General features: G+C 38.2%; 1 protein-coding gene across 1 annotated transcript in view; it reads left to right on the top strand.

Annotated features, from left to right (window-relative positions):
- Positions 1-1,315: 1,315 nt before the first annotated feature.
- The window catches only part of LOC124388803 (integrin alpha-X-like), a 79,574-nt gene continuing 56,003 nt past the window's right edge, over positions 1,316-24,886 (top strand). Inside the window, 1 exon segment of the mRNA XM_046853832.1 lies at positions 1,316-1,626. The gene's annotated coding sequence lies outside the window, so the exon portion shown is untranslated.

The raw sequence follows: 24,886 nt of genomic DNA on the forward strand, positions 1-24,886 counted from the left end.
TAAAATTAGTGAGAGCTAACATCAGAAAGAGCTTTATTGCCAAGTATATTTGCACTTACAAGTAATTTGTTTTGGTGACAGAAGCTTCCAGTTGCACAAATTTTATTTTTATTATAATACATTAAAATAAATCAATAAGGAGACTAAAGGTATAAAGTTACTGCACTTTTTTAAAAGAGAAACAAAAATAGTGTATTATTGCACAAAAAAGTACAGAATTAGATTAATAAAAGTGGTATTGCACGTATGTTTTCTATTATTGCACAATAGGCGGAGTGTTTAATTATTCATGAGGTAGATTGCCTGGGGGAAGAAACTTTTCCTGTGCCTGGCAGTCCTGGTGCTTGGTGCTCTGTAGCGTTGGCCAGACGGCAAAAACATATGGCTTGAATGTGAGGGATCCAGGGTGATTTTCTGGACCATTTTTCTCACTCTGGTTGTGTAGCTGAGCCCAAACCAGACAGAAATAGAAGTGCACAGGACAGACTCCATTATGGCTGAGAACTGTTTAAGCAGCTCCTGTGGCAGGTTAAAATTACTCAGCTGGCAAAGGAAGTACGGCCTTTTTAACAATGAAGTCGATGTGATTGTCCCAATTCAGGCCCTAAAGGATGGTGGTGCCCAGGAACCTGAATGACTTCACTGCTGTCACAGTGCTGTTCATGATGGTTAGTGGGTGGAGTGCAGGGGATTCCAGACATCCAGCTGCTGAACCTCGCTTCTAAATGCAGATTCATCACCATCGCTAATGAGGCCGATGACTGTAGTGTCATCTGCAAACATCAGAAGCTTAACAGAGGGGTCTGTAAAACATCTCAGCAAATAAAGTCAATTTTCAGAAATATTGTACTTTCTTGTTTTACTTAAATGTTAAAATGGCCCTCCAATGAGATGTCAATCACAGCAATGACCCCCAGCCAATTTGAGTTTGAGACCCCTGGCCTAAAGTGTGTGTATATATATATTTATTTTTTTGCCCAAAGCAAGATGGCGCTATGCCATGATGATGTCAGGTTTCATTCACAATTTTCAGAATCCATTTAATATATTCAGAATTGATTCAATAAATTCAGGGTTTTTAGTCAATATATTCGGAATTCATTCACAATATTCAGAGTTTTCATTCACTTCTCTCATGAATAATTTCCTAAACAGCATGCCATATTATATATAACAAATATTTATATACTGTTAGGCTGCAGTTTATATCAAAATGTAATAAGATTTTAAATGGCTTTCTGGTTTCAATTGCTTTTGCCTAATGGTGGTGTTAAAACCAGGATAAACTCACCCTCCTCCTTTTTCCATGACTTCCATTGTTGTTGATAGATCTTTCATACATTATAAGTACACACAGTTCATGTATAAGACCTCTGCCGTGACTAGTTTCACTGTTTTCCATTTATAACTAGTTTAAATTACGAATGCACTTGACTTTAAGTAAAGACATTTGTCTGCTTTTCTTTTTGTTTTTCTGTGTTTCCAGTTGGACAACCAAATAAGGAATACTTTTGGCATAAGTTCTCAGGAAAGTCTTTTTCCTGGAATGCTCCCTTACACGCTACCCTGGACAATCCCCCAATCCTTCGGAATGCATTCATAAGGAGGAAAAAGTGTTTTTGAAAAGTAAGTACTACTACAGTATATTATTTTTCACAGAATAATAAAAATGATCGCTGGCTTTTTTTTGTAACATTGAAAACTACTTCATATGTAATTTTGCTTTTTAAAAAAAAATATATTTTTTTATTACTACATATTCTCATTTGTTGACTTTCCCAGAAAACTAATTTGCACTCATGTAACTTTTGGTTGCAGTCACTGTATACTTTCAGCATACGAGATGTTTTAGGTGGCCTGCTGAAAATGTGGGAGGCAGCCAGATACTGTATTACAAGTGAGAGTTTGTGTCTGCAGTGACACGTCAAACACGGCAGGTTTTAACGTTGAATTTATATTCTTTTAAAGGTGTGTTTAAAACAGTTAAAAGCTAAAAATGGCCAAAAGTTGCATTGTATCAAACATTATGTTAAAATGGTCCCTCTTATTTATAATAAAAAAAAATTTACAATTATTAGAATATAATAAATACAATTTTTAAATAATTACAATATAGTTTAATGCAGCTATTCAGTGTGCTCTAATGAGAGACATGAATATGGTTCTTATATTTCAAGCAATCCCCCCCACCTCTTATATATTGCATGGCCAGTGATGGACAGTAACGAAGTAAATTAGTTACTGTACTTAAGTAGCTTTTCACGTATCTGTACTAGAATTTCTATTTGGGGAGACTTTTACTTTAACTAGACTACATTTCAAAGTAGAATATCATAATTTTGTTTTCAACTACATTTTGCAAAATGTTATTATTTAGAGTGGATAAATAATGAACTGGTTAAGCATGCAGCAAGCCACCAATCAGGGTAGAGCGTGTGCCCTGTTTTGAAATTCTGATTGCCGCTTGGTGGTATGTAATGTACTTATCATAAACATACAGTTCAGTGTCAGTTAAACAGCAAATTCTGAGAGGAATAAATGATGGAAAAAACTCCTGAATCTCCTGACTAACTTGTCACAACACCTTTGGCCTTATTTGCACAATTTCTGGAAATTTTTAGGAAGGTTTAGAGATCATGATATTTCTTATAGAGATCAATTGGTGTTTGATTTATTTAATATAAATCTATTAGATTAGTAGATCGGTGTGCTAAAAGTAACAGAGCATTTTCACATAAACTGTGCTGATTAGGCAAAGAGTCTTGTGACAAATATTATAATAGAACCATTATAGCCATAATAAATCATAGTACTTTGGATACTTAAATATATTTGAAGACAAATATTTTTGTACTTTTACTCAAGTGAAAGTTACAAGAGAGCACTTTTACTGGAGCAATATTTTACAGTGTGTATTTCTACTTTACCTTCAATACATGATTTTTGTACTCCTCCAACACTTGGCATTTTGGATCAAATTAAACGATAATAAAAACCCTAGTTTGGGCATCTCTGCCTTAGAGTCTGGAATGATTCCTCCTTAAAATGTAAGATGTCTTCTGTGTACAGGTATAAATATGAATATATTTATCTGCACTTGTCAGTTTACACAATTATACTATCTGCACTTCTGGTAGATGCTAAACTGCATGTTGTTCCAACTTTTGGAATTGTGGCTCTCATAAACCAATATTTAATTCAAAATAAAACATAGAAAACATATCAAATATTTAAACTGAGGAAGTCTACCATTTTAGGGAAGAAATAAGGTCATTTTGATTTTGATGGCTGTAATATGTCACAAAAAAGTGAATAATGAGTCTTAATGGCATTTAGGCTGAAGTTGCTGTTTGAGAACATGCGATTGCCCAACCTTACGGACTGACGTCTAATGGTGAGAAAGTTCAGAATCTATTTTCATGTGGTGGTGCAGATACCCAGGTCAACTGGTGCTTAGGGGTCAGTTTAGTGGAGATGACTGTTTTGAATGCAGAGCTGAAGTCAATAAACAGCATCCTTATATATGTGGCGTTCTTATCCAGATGGATCAGTAAACAATGAAGACCGGTCAAAATGGTATCTCTGTTGACTTATTTAGGTGGTAGACAAACAAACAGCCACCTTAGAACCTCAGAAACACAACTGCAGGTCATTTTCTTATTAGCATATAACAGCATATAAAAATCTTCAAGAGGTCAGACACTTACAAACTGCCATGCAACTTTATGAGGCCAGACCCTGAGAACTGCCATGCAAGAAAATCAATAAACCTTTGAATCTGTGAAGAGGATCTCTTTAATCTGAGGAGAGAAAGCCATCTGTTCAGCTGCCCTCTCACCCATTCTTAAGCCCCCTTTTTCCCTCCTTGGGTTATGGCCAGGTCATGGAAAGGTGACTTCCATGGAATTCCTGGAATTCAAGCTACTATATTTGCATTATGTAATAATTACATTTTAGGAATGTATACATTTTACCATTACATGTTTGGTATAATTTTAAAGGTGTGATTGGAAATATGATCCCATATCAGTAGAAGAGACCAAAAATAAAAATCCCAGGTTTAGGGAAATTCTGTCTACTATTGTGAGGGTTGTGACTGAGAAGATCTTTATCAGGTATTGGTTTTTACCCTAGGTAGTATTTAGTTTAATGTCACCTACTGTTTTAACAAAGGGTTTGCAAATCTTTTATTATTTTTAATTTATGAGTGTTTATACCCAGCCATTAGGGTTGCACAAGCCAGTGCACTCAGTACCTGTCCAAAGCCCGGATAAATCGATAAGGTTGCGTTAGGAAGGGCATCCAGCATAAAACATGCCAAATCAAATGTACGGATCACGAATAAAAAAATTCATTCCGGATCGGCCAAGGCCTGGGCTACCAAAGACCGCCACAAGCATTGTTAGCCAACAGGGTACCGGTGGAAAATAGGCTACTGTTGGCCGAAGGAGGAGAAGGAGGGGAAAAAGACATCTAAAGAGACAGCAGAGAAAGGAGAAGTGTAGGAGAGTGGAGGTTCGCGTTGGTACTTTAAATGTTGGTACTATGACTGGTAAAGGGAGAGAGAAAGCTGAAATGGAGGAGAGGAGAAAGGTAGATATGTTCAGGAGACCAAGTGGAAAGGGAGTAAGGCCAGGAACATTTGAGGTGGGTTTAAACTGTTTTATCATAGTGTGGATGGAAAGAAAAATGGCTTGGGTATGATCCTGAAGGAAGAATACAGTAAGAGTGTAGTGGAGGTGAAGAGAGTTTCTGGTAGGGTAATGAACATGAAGCTGGAAGTTTAAGGGGTTAAAGTGCCTATGCTCCACAAGTGGGTTGTGAGATGGAGGAGAAGGAAATATTCTGGAGTTGGTTAGATGAAGTGGTGGAATGTGTACCTAGAAATTAACAATTGGTGATTGGGGCAGACTTTAATGGCATGTAGGTGAAGGGAACAGAGGTGATGAGAAGGTGATGGTAGGTATTGCCTTAAGGAGAGGAATGTGGAAGGGCAGATAGTGGTGGATTTTGCTAAAAGGATGAAAATGGCAGTGGTAAATAGTTATTTTAAGAAGAAGGTGGAGCATAGGGTGACGTATAAGATAGACAGCATCATCAGATGGTGGTATGTAGGATGATTTTGGAAGTGAAGAAGAAAAGGAGGAGAGTGAGGACTGTAAAAAGAATAAGATGGTGAAAACTGAAGGAGGAAGACTGTAGTGTGAGATTCAGGAAAGAGTTCAGACAGGGCCTGGGGCTTGGACATGTGCAGATGAGGGACATGGAGTATATGTGGGTAGGAGAATGCTGAGGATGGAGCCACCAGGACAAAAAGAATGAGGCCAAGGAGGAGGTTTATGGATGTGGTGATGAACAGAGTAGTATGGAGACGGATGATCTGCTGTGGCAACCCTAATGGGAGCAGCTGAAAAAATAAGAAGAATTTACAAGTGTTTATGATGGTTTGGGTATTTATTGAGGTCATTTGGTGAAACACTCTGTAGCATTCTGTAGTCAGAACTTCCCACACAGTCTCTGCGTGTCTCTATTGCCGGGTACAGTGACTCTTTAACAATTATTTTGTAAACTGCATCACTAAACTATTTTGTTTTATGCCTATCATGTTGTGTAACTTTCTTCTATTATTTGTTTTAGGTTTGACATTTGTTTATTCATTATTGCCTGGCAAATAAATGTACAATTAACTCTGAAATTTATTAAAATTATTTATATCTGGTTGATTATGTAGCATGGTGTTACCGCAAATCTATGACCAGAAAAGTACATACAGAAGGCTCATGAACGGATGGAGCATAGAGCACAAGGTCTGGGACCTTTTGATTTCTGACTATCACTGACTTAGCAAATTATGACAAAGTCTCCTATTCTTTATGCATAAGAAAGCATTGAGCAGCCTACTTAAGGAATATTAGTTTACGGTTATATCCTCTGACTGATATTCAGACTGGAGTGTTGTGTCTGTGAGCATGTGTAGTGGCTATCAGTGAATTAGCAAGTTATAACAAAGTGGCTAAATACATTATTCTTTATGCATGAGCAAGCATTGTGCGGCCTACCTAAAGAATATTAGTGTACTGTTAAATCCTCTGATACGGACTGGCAAATGTGCCTTTGTGAGGAGGTATAGTTAGCCAAGCACAAGGCTCTAATCTACTCCGGGTCTATAATGAATGATTGCGTCGGTCACCCTACAAGGGGGAATGATGATTGTTCTGGCGCTCAGTGCAGTATCACTCATGCCTGACGATTCCTATACAAAACTGGCAAACTCACCCAGTGTATTCATAGGACCAGGTCTGTTACTTTTTCTTTAGTGATGTCAAGAGGAGGATATCCAAAAAATGTTCCCGAAATGAGTCCTCACCTCACCTTTTTGATCTGGGTTTCATTCAGGCCTCAACTGATGTCTTGTTCATCTGGGGATGCACCTGCCCAAAAATAATAATTCTACTTCTCTTATTAAGCATTTATTTGGATTTAGCCAAAAGACCTGCTCATCTTATTGTATTTTGTCCTCAGCATATTGAAGTCTACCAACACTACACAGAAATGGACATCCAAGACCACAGGGCTCTAATCCCTGTAGGACTCCCACGTTAGTGCACAGGACTGACCCGAATGGCTGTTTGTTGCAGTTGCAATCTTTTATAACTTTCTGTAAATATTAGCAATGATAATAATAATAATAATTAAAAATCATGGCGCCTTTCAAAACACCCAAGGTCACCTTACAGACAATATACAGGTCATTGCATAAAACAGAACACACAACAGAGAAACAGCATATGCATGTAAAATTCATTTAAATCTCAATAAAACATTTCATAAAAAGGCCTGTATAAAAAGATATGTCTTAAGACGCTTTTTAAAAGTCAACAAGCACTCGCTATTGCGAACATCAAGGGGAAGAGAGTTCCATAGGCGGGGGGCAGCATAACTAAAAGATCTGGCACCCATGGTAGTCAGTCGAATCCAAGGTGCCACAAGAGAAATTGAAGATGAAGATCTAAGTGCACATGAAGAAGTGTAAACATGAAGAAGTTGAGTAAGATATTGTGGTGCAAGATTATGAAGTGCCTTATAAGTGAGTAGCAAGATTTTAAATTCTACTCTATACTTTACTGGAAGCCAGTGTAATTGCTGAAGAACCGGAGAGATGTGAGCCGTATAAGGTGTTCTAGAGAGAACACAGGCTGCGGAATTCTGAACCATCTGAAGTTTATTCAGCAATTTGGAAGGAATACCTGTGAGAAGTGCATTGCAGTAGTCTATACGTGAGGTGACTAGTGCGTGAATAAGAACTGCAGTATTATTATTTGAAAGAAAGGGACGAAGACGGTTAATATTACGCAGATGGAAGTATGCAGTCCGCGTGATATTATTAATTTGTGCTTCAAAAGATAGTGTACTATCCATGATGACACCCAAGCTTTTAACCTGAGAGGAAGGACAGATTGTGGTATTATCAATGGTGAGAGAGAAGCAGTTAGGTTTAGACATAATAGATTTAGTGCCAACCAGCAAAGCCTCAGTTTTGTTGCCATTTACCTTCAAGAAGTTCGCTGAAAGCCAATCTTTAATTTCAGATAGACAGCTTGATAAGGATGGTGGAGGAAAAGAACCGCAGACAGGTAAAGTTGGGTGTCATCCCCATAGCAGTGAAAATTAACACTATATTTCCTTAAAATGTAACCAAGAGGGAGCATATATATATAATGAAAAGAAGCGGGCCCAATACAGAGCCCTGGGGTACACCAGTGGTGACTGTTGATAATCTTGAACTAAAACCTTTTAATTGAATACGCTGACTGCGTCCAGATAAATATGACATAAACCAAGACAGAGCAGTGCCAGTAATACCAATGGAAGCTAACCTGTCAAGAAGTATCTTATGTGAGACAGTATCAAAGGCAGCGCTCAAGTCAAGGAGGACAAGTATAGTTAAAAGCCCAGAGTCGGCTGCCAACAGTAAATCATTGGTTATTCTGACAAGAGCAGTCTCAGTGCTGTGGTGGGGACGAAAACCAGATTGGAATTGTTCATACAAGTTATTATTGGAGAGATGTTCATGAATTTGAATTGCAATACACTTTTCCACTACCTTGGAGATAAATGGTAAATTTGAAATTGGACGGAAATTGTCAAAATTTGATGGGTCACCTCCTGGTTTCTTAAGTATGGGTGTAATAATAGCAGATTTAAGAGATGGAGATACAAGACCAGAACTAAGTGAAGCATGAACAATTTTTGTAATCAACGGCAAAAGAGCTGGTAAACAAGCTTTTACTAAGGGAGTTGGTAGAGGGTCTAACTGACAAGTTGAAGATTTACCTATCAGACCCATTATCTCTGAAGCAGTAGGTAGTGCAAAGTTAGAGAAAACAGAATGGGGAGGTGTGTGCATTATAAACTGAGAGGAGTCATTGTGAAGAGTACCAATAAGTATTTGCTGATGTACATTTTCAACCTTAGATGCAAAGAAAGTAAAAAAAATGATCACATAGGTCAGTGGAATACATATCAGACGGCAAATAATCAGGTGGTTTCAGAATATTGTTTACCACCAAAAAGAGAGACCTAGAGTTCCCATTGCTAACTGCAATTCTGTTGGAGAAGTAATAAGATTTAGCTTCAGTCCGTGCAGTTTTATAATTTTGAATATGTTCAACATACATTTCCTTATGATGTCTAAAACAATGATGTCTGGAGGAGTTTTAAATATTATCCTTGCCATTGGAGCACTAATTCTCTGATACCATACCGCTTTAGGACAACATCACGCAGCCATTTTCCACAGCCTGGACCAGCTGGGCAATGGTGTAAACCTGAACTCATCATGGTTAAAGACTGTGTATGCTGCCTGGGCATTGAATTGCTGGCTGTGGGTCTCTGACCATATGATCTGCCCAGGGAGATCACATGTTATTTTTGTGGCCGTGTAAATTCCACCCTCTGCTAACATGACGTCAACATGTGACATTACTGACAGTGGATGGAAAATAGCTGTCATAGTCATAATCTCAGGTGATTTAGTCATGTCACCAAGCAACAAACATTAACCCACTGGGTGAGAAGCTAATAACTATGCAGGTTTATTCTCCCCTTGTGTCTTGGATAGTGTACTACCTGATCCTGGTAATTCTTCGGGTGTGATGTGGCTGTCAATGATCTCGCACCTGTTTCTCTGCTTCTGCTCTAAAGGTCTCCAATAAAGTGGCACACAGCATGGATCAAACTCCCTAGAATTACATTACTTTTGTTATTTGTGGAATATGTAACAAGATTCTATATGGTATTGTATGAGGCAGTCAGGGGTGCCAGAAAAGTATGTGAGGGTGGTGCAGGACATGTATGAGGACAGTGTGACAGCAGTAAAGTGTGCAGTAGGAATGACAGACTGGTTTAAGGTGGACGTTGGATTGCATCAAGGATCGGCTCTTTCACTTTCCTGTTTGCATTGGTGATTGACAGGTTGATGGACGAGTTCAGACAGGAGTCTCCATGGACTATGTTGTTTGAGCATGATATTGTGATTTGTGGTGAGAGTAGGGAGCAGGTTGAGAAGAGAGGTGGAGGTACGTATGTGTGTAAATGCGAGGGAGGGCAGTGGAGTGGTGCGGATACAGGGAGAAAAGGTGGTGAAGGTGGAGAAGTTTAATTACCTGGGGTCAACAGTGTGAAGCAATGGAGAGTGTGTTAGAGAAGTGAAGACAAGAGTGCAGGCAGGGTGGAGTGGGTGGAGAAGAGTGATAGCAGGAGTGATTTGTGATAGAAGAGTATCTGCAAGAGTGAAAGGGAAAGTTTATAGGGCTGTGGTGAGACCGGCTATGTTGTATGGTTTAGAGACAGTGGCATTGACTAAGAGACAGGAGGTGGAGCTGGATGTAGCATGAGCTGAAGATGTTAAGATTTTCGTTGGGAGTGACGAGGATGGACAGGATTAGAAATGATTAGAAACGAGTTTATTAGAGGTACAGCGCATGTAGACGTTTTGGAGACAAGGTAAGGGAGGTGCGATTGAGATGGTTTGGACATGTGCAGAGAAGGGACATGGGGTATATCGCTAGGAAAATGCTAAGAATAAAGCCACCAGGAAGGAGGAAAAGAGGACGGCCAAGGAGGAGATTTATGGATGTGGTGAGGGAAGACATGCAGGTAGTTGGTTTGAAAGAGACAGATGTAGAGGACAGGGTGGTATGGAGATGGATGATCTGCTTTGGCATCCCCTAATGTAAAAAGAACATTACTGTAGAAAGAACATTACTTGTAGAAAGAACATTACTCATAATCTTACATTCCGGTGCTAATGTTAGTTCTCGCTCTCCAGTGTTCTGTATTATATTTAAAGACTATAATGACACTCTTGATATCACTGAAATGAGAATGAGGTTCCCCTTTTGAGTTTGGTTCCTCTTAAGGTTTGTTCCTCATAAAATCTAAGGGAGTTTGTCCTTGCCACAGTCGCCATGGCTGCTCATCAGGGATAATCGTTTACCTTAACTCTTAAATTCTGTAAAGCTGCTTTGAGACAATGTCCAGTGTAAAAAGCGCTATAGAAATAAAATTTAGTTTGCTTGACTTAATGGGAGCAGCTGAAAGAAGAAGAATAAGAAAAAGTAATAAGATTCAATATATTTATTTGCAGCATTTATTGTCTGCAGATGTTGCAAAATTGCTATTCTGGCTTACCTGTATTAGTGCACTTTTTCACAGGGAATATGGAGGTTCTCACATGTGTTTCACTTGGTATTATGACCCCAGCTTTCAAAAAGAAATTGGAAAATGAATTATTATTCCTGTTACTGCCTCTGATTTTAGGGGATACATGGCCAGAAAGATGATATCCACATAATGCTTTCTTTTGGCCTATAATAACTTCTTGTGCAAATCTCATGGCACCTATCTGCCATGACTATGGGCATTTGAAGGACATTGACAGAAGGTTTAGGTTGGGGAGAGTGTAAATGAATTACGGTGGCTACAGCCAGTTGTTCTTTATCCAGCCTACATCTACTCTATGTTTTTTATTCCTTTTATTAACTAGTCTTTTTTTCAATTTTTCAATTTTTTTCAACCAAGAAGAGATAATGCAAATCATCCAATCTTGCAAACCCACCACCTGCTCTCTGGATCCAATCAATTCAACTATGCTTCAGACCATCTCACAAGACCTCTTGCCATTTATCTTCACAATCATCAATGGGTCCTTGGCATCTGGCCATGTACCAACTACCTTTGAGCAAGCGAGGGTTATGCCCATCTTGAAGAAACCTGCTCTGGATCCATCGGACATCAACAACTACAGACTGGTGTCACTTCTCTCTTTTCTTTCTAAATCTCTGGAATGCACAGTTTTTAACCAAATGTCTATTGATCTTTTACAGAACAACCTCAATGTTCCAATCCAGTCTGGCTTTAAAGAGGCACATTTCACCAATATGGACCTTTTGGCTGTGTCTGAGAAACTATATGCTGCTTGACACAGTCAACCACAAGACTCTCTTGTCTACCCTCAGGAGCCTTGGTATACGTAAAGCAGCTTGGGAATGGTTTGCCTCCTACCTGGAAGGTTGCTCATACCAGGTAACATGGAGGGGTTCCACATCTGCCCCACACCAACTCTCCACTGGCATCCCACAATGCTCAGTACTTGGTCCTTTCCTTTTCCACCTCTATACTCACTCTCTTGGTGAAGTCATATACTCACATGGGTTTTCTTACCACTGCTATGCTGATCCCCCATCAATTAAACCTCAACCCCCATCAACTAAAACTCAACCCCTGCAAAAAGAAACTGCTGGTCATCCCAGGTGATTAATTTCCAGGTCAGGATCTCAGAGTAACTCTTCATAACTCCCTGCTCTCCCCTTCAGCTGCTGCTCACAACCTTGGGGTAACTATGGACAATCAAATGTCCTTCTCCTTACATGTTGCGTAAGTTGCGTACAACATCCAAACGATTTGTCGACACAGTCTACTCAGGTGCTTGTTCAGTCGCTTGTCATTTTGAGACTGGACTACCGCAACTCTCTGCTGGCATATCTACCTCTGATCGCTATCCGTCCACTGCAAATCATCCAAAACACAGCTGCACAACTTGTATTCAACCTGCCCAAGTTCTTCCACACCACTACACTGCTGCGCTCCCTCCACTGGCTTCGGGTAGCTCCCCATGTCAGATTCAAAACACTGATGCTTGCATACAAAGCCAAAAAAGGAACAGCACCTTCTTATCTCAGAGACCTCATGACTCCTCGCACTGCACTATGCTGCCTGAGATCCTCTAGCACTGTTCGACTGGTACCATCTTCTCTCAGGGAATGAGGTAAGTATACTTCAACACTCTTCTCTGTTTTGGCACCAAGGTGGTGGAATGAACCAATACAGTGAAATGTCCATACAGTGACGTCCCTGTCTACCTTCAAGCGACAGATGAAGACCTTCTCCTTCCTGAAAAACTTGAAACTAACACTTTCCAAGTTTACTTTGTTGATTTATTTTTTATTTTTAGTTTGTTTGTTAGGTTTTTTTTAGCTGTAGACTGATTTAGCTTAAGTTTGTAATATAGAGTTTCAGTGTAGATTTATTCATTAATAAAAACTGAAAGCACTTTTGTACAACGCTCTGGACAAGGGCGTCTGCTAAATGCCGTAAATGTAAACTGTTGCAGTTGTTTTACACAACTCTTCCATACTAGAAAGCCACACTCATGTATCTAAACATTTTACTGTGCACATGAATGAGGACCATAATTGGTACTCATAAATGTTGCATTCACAGAAGTACAAACCCCTTCTTTTTTTTCCTTACATAAATGTTTTAACTGTTTTTAGATCTCATCCTGTGTTCTTAACTTTTCCAAATATTAGAGAGAGAGCTTGAAAAGAGGTCGCTGATCTCATCAGTACAAATTTCACCCCATTTTTCAAGGAAGCCACATTAGTTCTCTTATTTGCCTGTTTCCATTACAATTGAAAGGGAAGAAAATTCTTCTCACCTTAACGTTCTTGTAGAGAGGGCAATCACACACCCTCAAAACCTTTCTTTCCCATGTCTGGGCATCTAGCACTTGTAATCCTACAAACAAAAAATTTGTGGTGGAAAAGCTACTAAATAAAATACATTTCTTTTAAAATCTGCCTAAGTCATAGCATAAGTACCACGCTACGTTACCATGCTAAGCTAACATTCACATCAACTACAGCAGTGAGTTTTATCAATGATCTTCAGGAGTTATTGACATTCATTAGATCTCCATCTGACCCCGCAGCACTGGACTGGGCCAATGAATGCCTAGGAACGTATCATTACAGTCTAGATAATGTAGCTCCTCCTAAATCCAAAATGATTAGGAAGAAAAAATTTGCACCGCGGTATAATGATCATACGTGAACCTCAAACAGACCACTTGGACCACTTGTATTCTCGATCACTTGCCTACAAGTTTCTTCAAACAGATCATTCCAGAAGTGCTTGAACGTGTTAAAAACTAAGACACTTTTCCATTAGCACTAATTATGCACCTCAATCCAACTGGCTTTTATCAGAATCAAAATGAGCTTTATTGCAAAGTATGTTTGCACTTACAAGGAATTGTTTTGGTGATAGAAGCTTCCAGATGCACAACAAAAAGCAAACAAATAAAGAAGAATAGAAGTATAAATGTTACTGCATGTTTTTTATATGGAAAATAAAGTATTATTGAACATAAAAGTACAGATTTAGATTAGTAAAATTGGTATTGCACGTATGTTTTATTTTATTGCACAATGGGGAGAGCGTTTAAGTGTTCATGAGGTTGATTGCCTTGGGGAAGAAACTTTTCCTGTGCCTGGCTGTCTTGGAGTTTGGTGCTTTAAAGTGTAGAAAAAAAATAAATAAATAAAAACCATATGGCTTGGATGTAAGGGATCCAGGGTGATTTTCTGGGCCCTTTTCTCACGCTGGATGTGTACAGTTACTGCAGTGCGGGCAAGGAAAGCATCAACAATCCTTTCAGCCTTTCGAACCATCCTCTGTAGTCTTCTGATGTCTGATTGTGTAGCTGAGCCCAACCAGACAGTTATTGAAGTGCACAGGACAGACTCGATGATGGCTGAATCAACTAATTAAGAAACCTGACCGTGACCCATGTCAGCTGTCCATCTATAGGCCAAACCTCCTCTATATCTCCTAGATTCTAGAAAAGGTTGTAGCACAGCAGTTATGCTCACACCTACTTAGGAACAAAAAATGTAGGCCTCATCATAACACAGAGACGTCGCTGGTTAAAGTGGTAAATGACCTGTGATTGGCCTCTGATCAGGTTTTTTATCTCCTTACCTCTTTTGCTTGTGCAGCTTAGTGCAGCTTTTGAATTCATTTATTATAATCTCCTTCTTTCTAGACTAGAGAATACTGGTGTTGGAATAAAGGGAACAGCTCTCCTGGCTTTGGTGTTTGGTGTTCCACAAGGATCTGTCTTAGGCCTACAGCTTTTCTCTTTATATATATATATATATATATATATATATATATATATATATATATATATATATATATATATATATATATATATATGCTGCCTCTGGAAAAAAATATACATAAACATGGTATCAACTTCCATTGCTACGCTGATGATACACAGCATATTTTAGCAAAGACAGATAAGAGAGATCAGCTTAGCAATGTTGAGGAGTGTGTAAAAGACATTAGACATTGAATGCTTGATAACTTACTTCTACTTAACTCGGATAAGACAGAAGTACTTTTGCTAGGACCACATGCGGCTAGAAGCAAACTTTCCGATTACGTAGCATCGCTGGGCGGTGATTTTTGTCCCAGTGTGCACAGCAGTCAAAGACCTTGGTGTGATTATTGACTCTGGTCGTTCCTTTGATGCTCATGTGAAAAACATTACCTGGATTGCCTTCTTTTACTTTAGAAAAATTGCTAAAATTTGAAATATGATGTAGAATACAATACAGGGTGCAGAAAAACTAACACTAAAAAAAAACTAAACACGCTTTTGTAACATCGAGATTAGACTACTGTAACGCTTTACTGTCTGGGTGTTCGAGTAAATGCATAAATAAGCTTTAATTAGTTCAGAATGCAGCAGCAACAGTCCTTACTAAATCTAGAAAATATGAGCACATCACCCCTGTTTTAATTAGTCTACACTGGCTCTCAATCAAATCTCGCATTGATTATAAAATACTACTACTGACGTATAAAGCACTTAATGGTCTCGCACCGCAGTATCTGAGTGAACTTCTGTACCAGTATGATCCTCCACGCCTACTTAGATCAAAAGGTGCAGGCTATTTGTTGGTTCCTTAAATAAAGAAGACTACAGCAGGGGGCAGATCTTTCTCTTATAAAGCCCCACAGTTATGGAACAGCCTTCCAATTAGTGTTCAGGGCTCAGACACAGTCTAAGTGTTAAAGTCAAAGCTAAAAACATATTTATTTAGTCAAGCATTTTATCAGTGGGTTTTTCTTAGGTAAAGGAGCAAAAATTAATAAATAACTTAACAGACTTGTAGGCTGATTTTCTTAAGTTTGTAATGTGGCGTGCTAGTGTAGATTTATTCATTGCTAGATCCTTAAAGCATTTTTGTACGTTGCTCCAGACAAGAGTGCCTGCTAAATGCCACAGATGTAAATGTAAGGAGCAGATCAGGAGAGATCATGGATATAGAGTTCTGTGACCTGGGATATTAGTATGCTGTTGTCCTCTCTCGCTCAGGTTTGTTGATGGTGGTGTGGTGGGCCATCTCTTCTCCCAGAGATCCCTCACCTGTGTTACCTTCTGGCTCTCTCTTTCAGTTATGCTGCTATAGTGAGTCTTAACATAGTCCACAACTGCACAATGTTCTTAAATTTTATACAACAATAAGGATACTTAATAATCCACATCTTTCTCTCCCTGTCACTCTTCTCCTCTTTTTTCTCTCGCTCATTCTCTCTCTATAAAAAACAATCTCATTGATTTTTTCTTACCACATTATCTGTGTAAAGCTGCTTTGAGACAATGTCCATTGTTAAATGCGCTATACAAATAAAAATGAATTGAACTGAATGAAATAAAGTCAGTGATTCAGAGCTTAGTGATTAAGGTTTTGTGTTACTGATTGAAAATGGGCCCTCCCTTGGGGCCCTTGTGCAAGGCCCTTAACCCTCAGTGGTGCTGTAAACATGGCTAAATCTTTGCTCTGACCCCAGCTTTCTACATTGCTGGGATATGTGAAGAAATAATTTCCCTGTGTGAATCAGTAAAGTATTTTAAAAATAAATGACAAAATATATTCATAAATATGTAAATAATAAAGCACAACAAAAAAACCTGAGAAGTAAAGCTGAAGAAAGTTTAGTACAATAATCAATGCGTAGAGAAAAAACATGCAAACACAGCTAGCCTGACAGTGTGTGCTGAGCTCTTGTTCTACATAAAGGTTTTCTTTATTTAGTCCAGTTCGTGCACGCATGGCATGTATGATGCATAATCATTTCTTCACTGGCTGTTGCTTCTTTCTTTCCACCAATCACCCTGCTCCTGCTATTTATCGACAGGGTGCATTTTCTATAAGGGCATAAAGTGCATGCAGTTTCAGTAATACCATACTTCCTCTATTTCAATAACTGCAGCTTTATTCACACACTTTATCACCCCATATTTTATCTCCAAACAGAGAAATTTAGAATTTGCTCAAGCTTTTCTTGGTTGCAGAGTTGGAAGTATTAAAGTACAAATACTTAGTTAATGTACTTAAATGGATTTTTCTGGTGTCTGTACTTTACTTAAAAAAGAATATGTTTAGGACAACTTTTTACTTTCACTCATTAAGTTTCTTACACAAATATCTGTATTTTCCATCACTTACTTTTCCGAACAGGTTTATTACTTTACTTTTAATCTGTTTGGTGACATAATATTTCTTATTTCATATTTCTTTTTCTCATTGTGCATTGCCATTATTAGACCGTCAACCTATTTCTTGTCATTGTGTGGCTTCAAGCTACCGTTTTTTTTTTTTTATCAGTGATTTAAACATTCCTGACCATTATCTTTTCTCTGCTTGTGTTCTATATGTTGGTTGTTCAGCCTGGATACATTCATTATGTAACAACATGAGACATTTTTTTGTATTAATATATTATGATGTAAGATCCAGTTACCAGCATGACACTAAAACAGGTAGTAAGTAATGGCTACTTTTTAGTACATGTCAGAGCCCAAACGTCTTTACTTTTACTTAAGTAAAAAAGTATTGTCATTACTTCAACTTTTACCAGTTGAAGTAGTTGTAGTACTGAGTCTTTTAAAATGTTAGCTGAGTTGCCATGTCACCTCAAAGGACCAGGGTTACTTTGTAAATCATTTGGATCTTAATGTGGGCAGAGGCATGAGTATGTTATCTCCCAGTACAATTTTGCTGCCAAATTGCCCTGATGTAACGATTAGGACTGTTGTTCTTGGGCCTGTCACGTTTGTGTTGGAAACTCCTTCAGTCAAGTTTTCATAATGACATGCAAGACTCCTTATGGCCTGCATTCATACAGTAATTCAAATGAAAAGAACCACATGTTTGGGACCTCTCATAATGCAAATATTGTGAGGGCCTTTAGTCACTTTTGGAATGTCATTGTTGAAAAAACAATTTTATTAACCTAACACAGAAGAAGTGTGTCAGTCAGGATCTTTTGCAGGATTCAGGAAAAATGCCTCCCCAACACTGAGCTAAGATTCAAACAGCTACAACTTTTTAAAAAAGCACAGAGCAATAACTCTCTGTCAATTGTTGTTCCAATTCAGCCCAAGAGGATCTTTTTGGTAGATTCACTGGTTGCCCAGCCAATGCAAAAGGCTCATGAGCCCTCTCCATCCTGCAAATCTTCTTTTTTATGGAACTAATGTTGACAGCCTCAGCTAAGCTGTTCACATTGCATACCTTGTCTCACTACTGCACAACCAATCCACAACTTTTCCATAGTAATGCATCAGCCAATTTGTCAGATGAATTATTTGATTGACATGGAGAAGCCTAACTTTTATGCTTTTGCCCATGGTATTAAATAACAACTGGCACAATTGGATACTCATGAACCCTCAATTCCTGAAGTGTACTTGTAAACTCACTGTCCTGCAGTATGTTCCTGCTTAATCGGGGAGACCTGCAACACATTAAGCATCCAGGTCATTGTTTCAATTTAATCATGGGCTGCATAGTGGTGGAAATTTCTGGCTTCCCCACTGCACCAGCCAACTTTGGCATGGAAGATTTTTGTGGAGAAAGAAATCTTAGGATTTATTAGTATGAATTTTAGAAATGTACATTAATAGTGAAGACATCCATACTATTAAAGAACACACATGGAATTATGCAGTAAACAAAAACATGTTAAATAAACCCAGAATGTTTTATATTTTAGATTTTCCAAAGTAGCTCCTTTTGGTTTTTATGACAGCTTGGCATTCTCTTTTAAGATTCACATGGTAGTCACATGGAATGGTGTTCAGTCCACATGTGTGCCTTGTCAAGAGCTAATTGTAACATTGCCTTCTTCCTTACTGTGCTTTAGTGCATACATTTTTTCTAGAAGAAAGGGTGAGTACAGAATCAATAGCCCTTATTGGTTCCACTACAACTACTGTAAAAATCCATATTATAGCATGGAATACTCAGTTTAGTATAAAGAATAGAGTTTATCATTACTTTATAAAATGAAGGTCGTTCAATCTGAAAAATCTCAAGAACTTCAAATGTATCCCAAGAGCAGTCACCAAAACTATCAAATGTTATGATTGAACAGGCTCTCATTAAGAATTGTCAAAGGAATTTAAGACCAAAAGCTACCCCTGCTGCAGAAGATACGATCATTAGAATTACCAGCCTAAGAAACCACTGATTTACATAAATGTTTCTCAGAGCTCAAGTCGCAGACACATTTCCACATCCACATTTTAGAGTAGATTGCGTAAAACAGGCCTTCGTCTGGTCAAAATGTGGCAAAGAAACAATTATTTCAGAAGATCAAGAAGCTGAAAAGAGTTGCTTGGGCTAAGAAAAACAACTAATGGACATTAGATCAGTGGAAAAGTGTCATTTATTCTGATGAGTAATTACATATTTTTTGGTTCTAACCACCATATGATGTACACATGGTTCCTGAAGGTTTGGTTTCTAATGTGAGGCGAGGAGGAGGTATGATAGTGTAGGGGTGCTTTGCTGGTGACACTGTTGGTTATTTAATTAAAATTAATGTCAAGCTTAAATGCCATCCCATCTGGTTTGCATGGTTTGAGACCATGATTTGTTTTCCAGCAGGACAATGACCCCAAACACACATGATGTAAGGTTCAGTTACTTAAGGTAATGTCAGAGCCCAAAATTCTTTACACTTTTTCACTCAAGTTAAAGTAGTCAGTATTTCAACTTTTACCAGAGTCTTTAAAAACATGAGGATCTGTACTTCTGCTTGAGTAAAGGATGTGTGTACTTTTGCAATTTCTGCTTGTATTGTATAAAGAGTATTTCGAGTATTCAAGTATTTTGGTTCCTCAGGAATACAGCTAAATGTCAGCTCCCAACTTGCATTTAATAGAACCTGTGGACCCCACAGTGACAATTTGGCTTGAAGTGGATGATTAAAACATGGTCATATTTTGTATAGGACACTGCATGAAAAAAGAGAACAAATTAAGAGAAGAAAAAATGGTGCAAAATAATGGGTCATCCACAATTCAAGCTCCTCTTAGGCAATTAAGCAGTTTGGCATGAAAAAAACATTGTTCCTGCTGATACTTAGCTTTTCCTCTTTCATTCTTTTTTCCTCTTTTCATTTTCTGTTATTTAACATGACTAGTTATAGTTATACATATATATTTTAATGCCACACTTACATAATGTTAATAACTTGGACAAATATGAACAATGATTGCAGTGCAATAATAATAATTAATACATGTGCAACTTGTATATTATAGTCATGCTGCTACACATTTTCTTTACATACTGTATTTTTTCCGGACTATAAGCAGCTACTTTTTTCCCATGCTTTGAACCTTGCGGCTTAAACAATGAAGCCACTAATTAATGGATTTTTCCCGGGTTTTTCCCGGTCTCACAAACTTGATCCCACCAAAAAACTGAGCCCCGTAATATTAGACCAATTAAATTGCCGAACGGGTTAAGGTGAACCAATTAAACCCTTTATATTAAATCTAGCGCGCTCTCAGTGAATCATTCTGATTAAGGTAGTCATTTTGTCATCATGGCAAAGTCACGGACAAATGCATATGATGCAGCTTTCTAGTTGAAGGCGATCGATCTGGCTGTTGGAAAAGGAAATAGAGCTGCTGCATACGAGCTCAGTGCAAAAAGACAACAAACGCTTTCAGAGGGAAGAAAAGCAGATGGCCCGAACTAGAAAATGAACTCGAAGACTGGGTCAACGCACTAAGAGCAGACGGCCGATGTGTTTTGACTGTGCAGATCAAAACTATCGCCACTGCAATGAAGTTTGAGGATTTTGGAGGTGGACCATCGTGGTGTCTCAGATTTATGAGATGTAAAGGCCTGTCCATAAGGGCACGGACGACTCTGTGTCAGCAGCTCCCTCCCGACTACGAGGAAAAAGTTTCAGACTTCCGCAAATTCACTCATGCAAAGATAGACGAGGTTCCTCTGACATTTTACCTGCCTCTCACTCGGACTGTAAACAGGAAAGGCAAATCATTCATCATGCTACAAAAAAAAGCTAGCCATGAAAAAACACACTTCACCTGTGTTCTGAGCTGCATGGCATCGGGAGAAAAGCTTCCACCGATAGTGATTTTTAAACGATGTATGATGCCAAAAAAAAAAAAACTCCTGAGAGAAATTGTTGTTAAAGTAAACAAGAAAGGATGGAAAACGGAAAGCCTAATGAATGTTACGGCACGTGACTGGGAGGATTTTTTCAAATGAACAAGGCATTGCTCGTTTTGGACAGCATGAGGGCCCACAAAACAGATTCTGTAAAAGAAGCCATCATGAGGACAAACTCAATTCCAGCTGAGATACCTGGGGGCATAACAAAGTATCAACATCAGTGTAAATCGTGCATTTAAGGTGGCGCTTCATGTTCAATGGGAGGCTTGGATGACAAGTGGGGAGAAATACTTCACTAAAATGGGCCGAATGCGAAGAGCAACTTATGGTCAAGTCTGCCAGTGGATCCTGTCAGCGTGGAGCACTGGCAAAAAATCCACTATAATCAACGGGTTTCGAAAGGCTGGACTACTGCATGTTGAAGAGGGCAGCATGAGCTCAGCGGAGAATTTGCCTTCAGATGAAAATGACAAGAGTGACAATAAAGATAACCTTGAGAAAACATCGGATGAAGCAATTCTGAGGCTGTTCAACTCCGACACCAGAAGATGACTTCAGTGGTTTCAGTTCGCAGGAGGAGGAAGACAGTGACCAATGACTTATTGGTAGGCTGCTGTTTTGTTACAAGCCATGTTACAGGCACTGTCTTTCGTTAAAGCCTGTGTTAAGTTAATTTGTTTCAGTGTAGGCTTATAGACAGGTGCGGCTTATTTATGTTAAAAATATATATATATTTTTTTAATTCAGTGGGTGCGGCTTATATTTAGGTGCGCTCAATATATATCTTTACTAAAATTGTAATGCAACCAGACAATTTTCCTGTGGGATCAATAAAGTATTTTGATGGCAAAATAAATGCAACTTGGCATATAATGAAGAAACCGCAAAGTAAAATTTATTTGGCGAAGTGAAACTGAACTGACATAATATTGAAACAACAACCTGGCTTCAAAGTCAAACCTTTGATGAAAAAGAAAATCTAACCATTTTTGACCACTCACACTAACTGTCATTTTTCTAGCATAAAAAAAAAAAAAAAAAAAAAAAATATATATATATATATATATATATATATATATATATATATATATATATATATATATATATATATATATAACTTTGACATGGTTTATGCTAGCCATCTACACAAGAGAGCTAGCAACATCATCAGGGATTTTCAACCCATCCAGGACACAGACTTTTTGCGCCCCTCCCATTGGGCAAAATATACAGCAACATGCGGAACAACTTCTCCCCAAAGCTGTAGCCTGTATTTACACACACACACACACACACACACACACACACACACACACACACACACACATAAAGCTGCTCAAAAGTGAGGCAGACATACTGTAACAAACCAGGCTGTCTGCCACTCTTTCCCATGTTGCTGCAAACTCACTTTTATTTATTAATTATTATCATGATTGTTAGTTAGCATGTTATTAGTATAACTTGTGCAATATTTCAGCATTTCTGATAATCCTGTTTGAACTCCACTGTTTACAATGTCCCACTGCACATATATTTAATTTTACTGCACATATTCATATTATATTATAGTGCAAGTATCTTTGTTTATTCTTTTGTTTATTCTTACATTGTCTTTTTATTCTCACATTTTCTTATTGCTGCAGTTCTTTGAGAGTCACCAAATGAATTTCATTGTATTACTTACTAATTTAACGTTTTTTTAACTTTAGTTGTATTTTATACTTACACACACAAAAAATAAAAGTTTGTGTGTTAACTAACTTAATTCTTTTACCTTTATTTGTACCTGTAAAATATATCTTACAAATGTTTATTTCTTAATAACTCTGTTTCTAAGTCCTGTTTGCAAGATAACTTATGTTAAAAAGGCACGATGTTGTTTTTTTTGTGTGTGTCACAACACCGCCTACTCTCATTTCACACTTTAGGACCAAAATACTGCTGGTGAGCAAGTTCTAAATTTCTTGGTTATTTTTCTTAGTGTGTTGAAGAGATGGAGGGAGTATTTTTAGCAGCTGATGAATGTGGAAAATAAGAGAGAGAGAGAAGGTTGAATGATATGGAGAATGTGAAGCAGGAAGTGGATAGTATTAGTAAGGAGGAAGTGAGAGCAGCTATTAAGAGGATGAAGAGTGGAAAGTCTTTAAGCATAAGAGAGCTGTGTAGACCTGCAGTAACTACAGGGGAATCAGTCACACCATAAAGTTATGGGAATGAGTAGTGGAAGCCAGGCTGAGAGAAGAGGTGACCATCTGTGAGCAACAGTATAGTTTCATGTGGTGGAAGAGCACTACTGATACAATATTTGCTTTGAGAATGTTGATGGAGAAGTATAGAGAAGGTCAGAAGGAGTTGCATTGTGCGATGGATGACGAGAGAGGAGTTGTGGTATTGTATGAGGAAGCCAGGTGTGTCAGAGAAGTATGTGAGAGTGGTGCAGGACATGTATGAGGACCAAGAGTATGGAGCAGGTTGAGAAGAGCCTGGAGAGGTGGAGGTACATACTGGAGAGGAGAGGAATGAAAGTCAGTAGGAGTAAGACAGAGTACATGTGTGTGAATGAGAGGGAGGGCAGTGGGGTGGTGCGGTTGCAGGGAGAAGAGATGGTGAAGGTGGAGGAGTTCAGGTACCTGGGGTCAACAGTGCAAAGTAATGGAGAGTGTTTTAGAGAAGTATATTAGTATATATATTAGAGGGAGAACCCATGTAGGACGTTTTGGAGACAAAGTGAGGGAGGCTGGATTAAGATGGTATGGACATGTGCAGTGGAGGGACAGGGTATATTGGTAGAAGAATGCTGAGGATGAAGCTGACAGGAAGTTTATGGATGTGGTGAGGGAAAACATGTAGGTAGTTGGTCTAAAAAAGGAAGATGTTAAGGTCAGGGGGGTATGGCGACGGATGATCTGCTCTGGCGACCCCTAAGATGAAAGAAGAAGATATATTATACCTCTAAAACTGGGAATTTTCTAGCTTAATTTAAGTTCTTGGAAAAGTAGAAGGATTTTTGGGGGGGTTCTTCACACTTGACCAAGGTTTTTTTTTCTAAAATATTCTAAAATATTTAAACATCCTATATTGTCTATATTATTCCTAATAGATAGTGTCTCTTGCACTGTCTGGTTTGTTCTGCTGATGTTCGGGTGTTCAGATGTTTTCCTGACACCAGTTTTTTCAATCTCCTCCACATAGGCTTTCTCATTATTATCTTAACTCTGGCCCACAATAACAGTGTCATCAGCAAACCTGACAATTGTGGTGGAGTGCAAAGTGTAACACAGTCATAATTGTACAAGTGCTAAAGGTGTGAAAAGGTGAGACCTCAATGGAATAACCAAAAAAGGCTTGTGAACTGTCAGTTTTATTTCACTGCTAAAAAATCACAAGGCTCTGTGTGGGGAAAAATAGTCATGTTTTGTAACATTGCCTGAAGAATTAAACAATAACTGTTTTGTCCCAATTACCATTTTTATTATTTGTTTTTGAAATAAGAATATGAACATTTTGATCGATTGGCTACAAACTAAGAAAAGAGTAGGTGAAAAGTAAGACTAAAGGAAGGCCTTAAATGCAGATAGAAAGCAGGAAAAAAAGAGGTTAAAAGGAGTTTACTGTTCATGAATTTAGCGTGAAAAAATATGTAGCGTAAATAAACTGCTAAGCATTTCCTGTGACAAAGCGAAAATGAAAATTGAACCGTTGCTTCGAAGAGATTTCTGACCACCCACCCTCACTGCCTACTTTTAGCCATGTAACACGGGAAATTATCTCATAGAGCTAAAGGAGAACAAAGACATTGCACAAGTGCATTTTTTTCTTTTGTATTTTTAGAAGCTAAAGACTATACTGTCTATAGTATCTATAAACTAAGTGCAAAATATGCCCCTCATTATATGGCATTATTCAATTACATGCAGTTGCGTTTGTAGTCATATGTTCCAAAATAAAATTATTCAGTGTATTGAATAATTTTATTTTTAATCCCAAGGTAATAAAGTAAGTAATTTTACTCAATTAAGTACTATTTT

The sequence above is a fragment of the Silurus meridionalis genome, chromosome 7, assembly GCF_014805685.1.
Source record: "Silurus meridionalis isolate SWU-2019-XX chromosome 7, ASM1480568v1, whole genome shotgun sequence".
NCBI lineage: Eukaryota > Metazoa > Chordata > Actinopteri > Siluriformes > Siluridae > Silurus > Silurus meridionalis.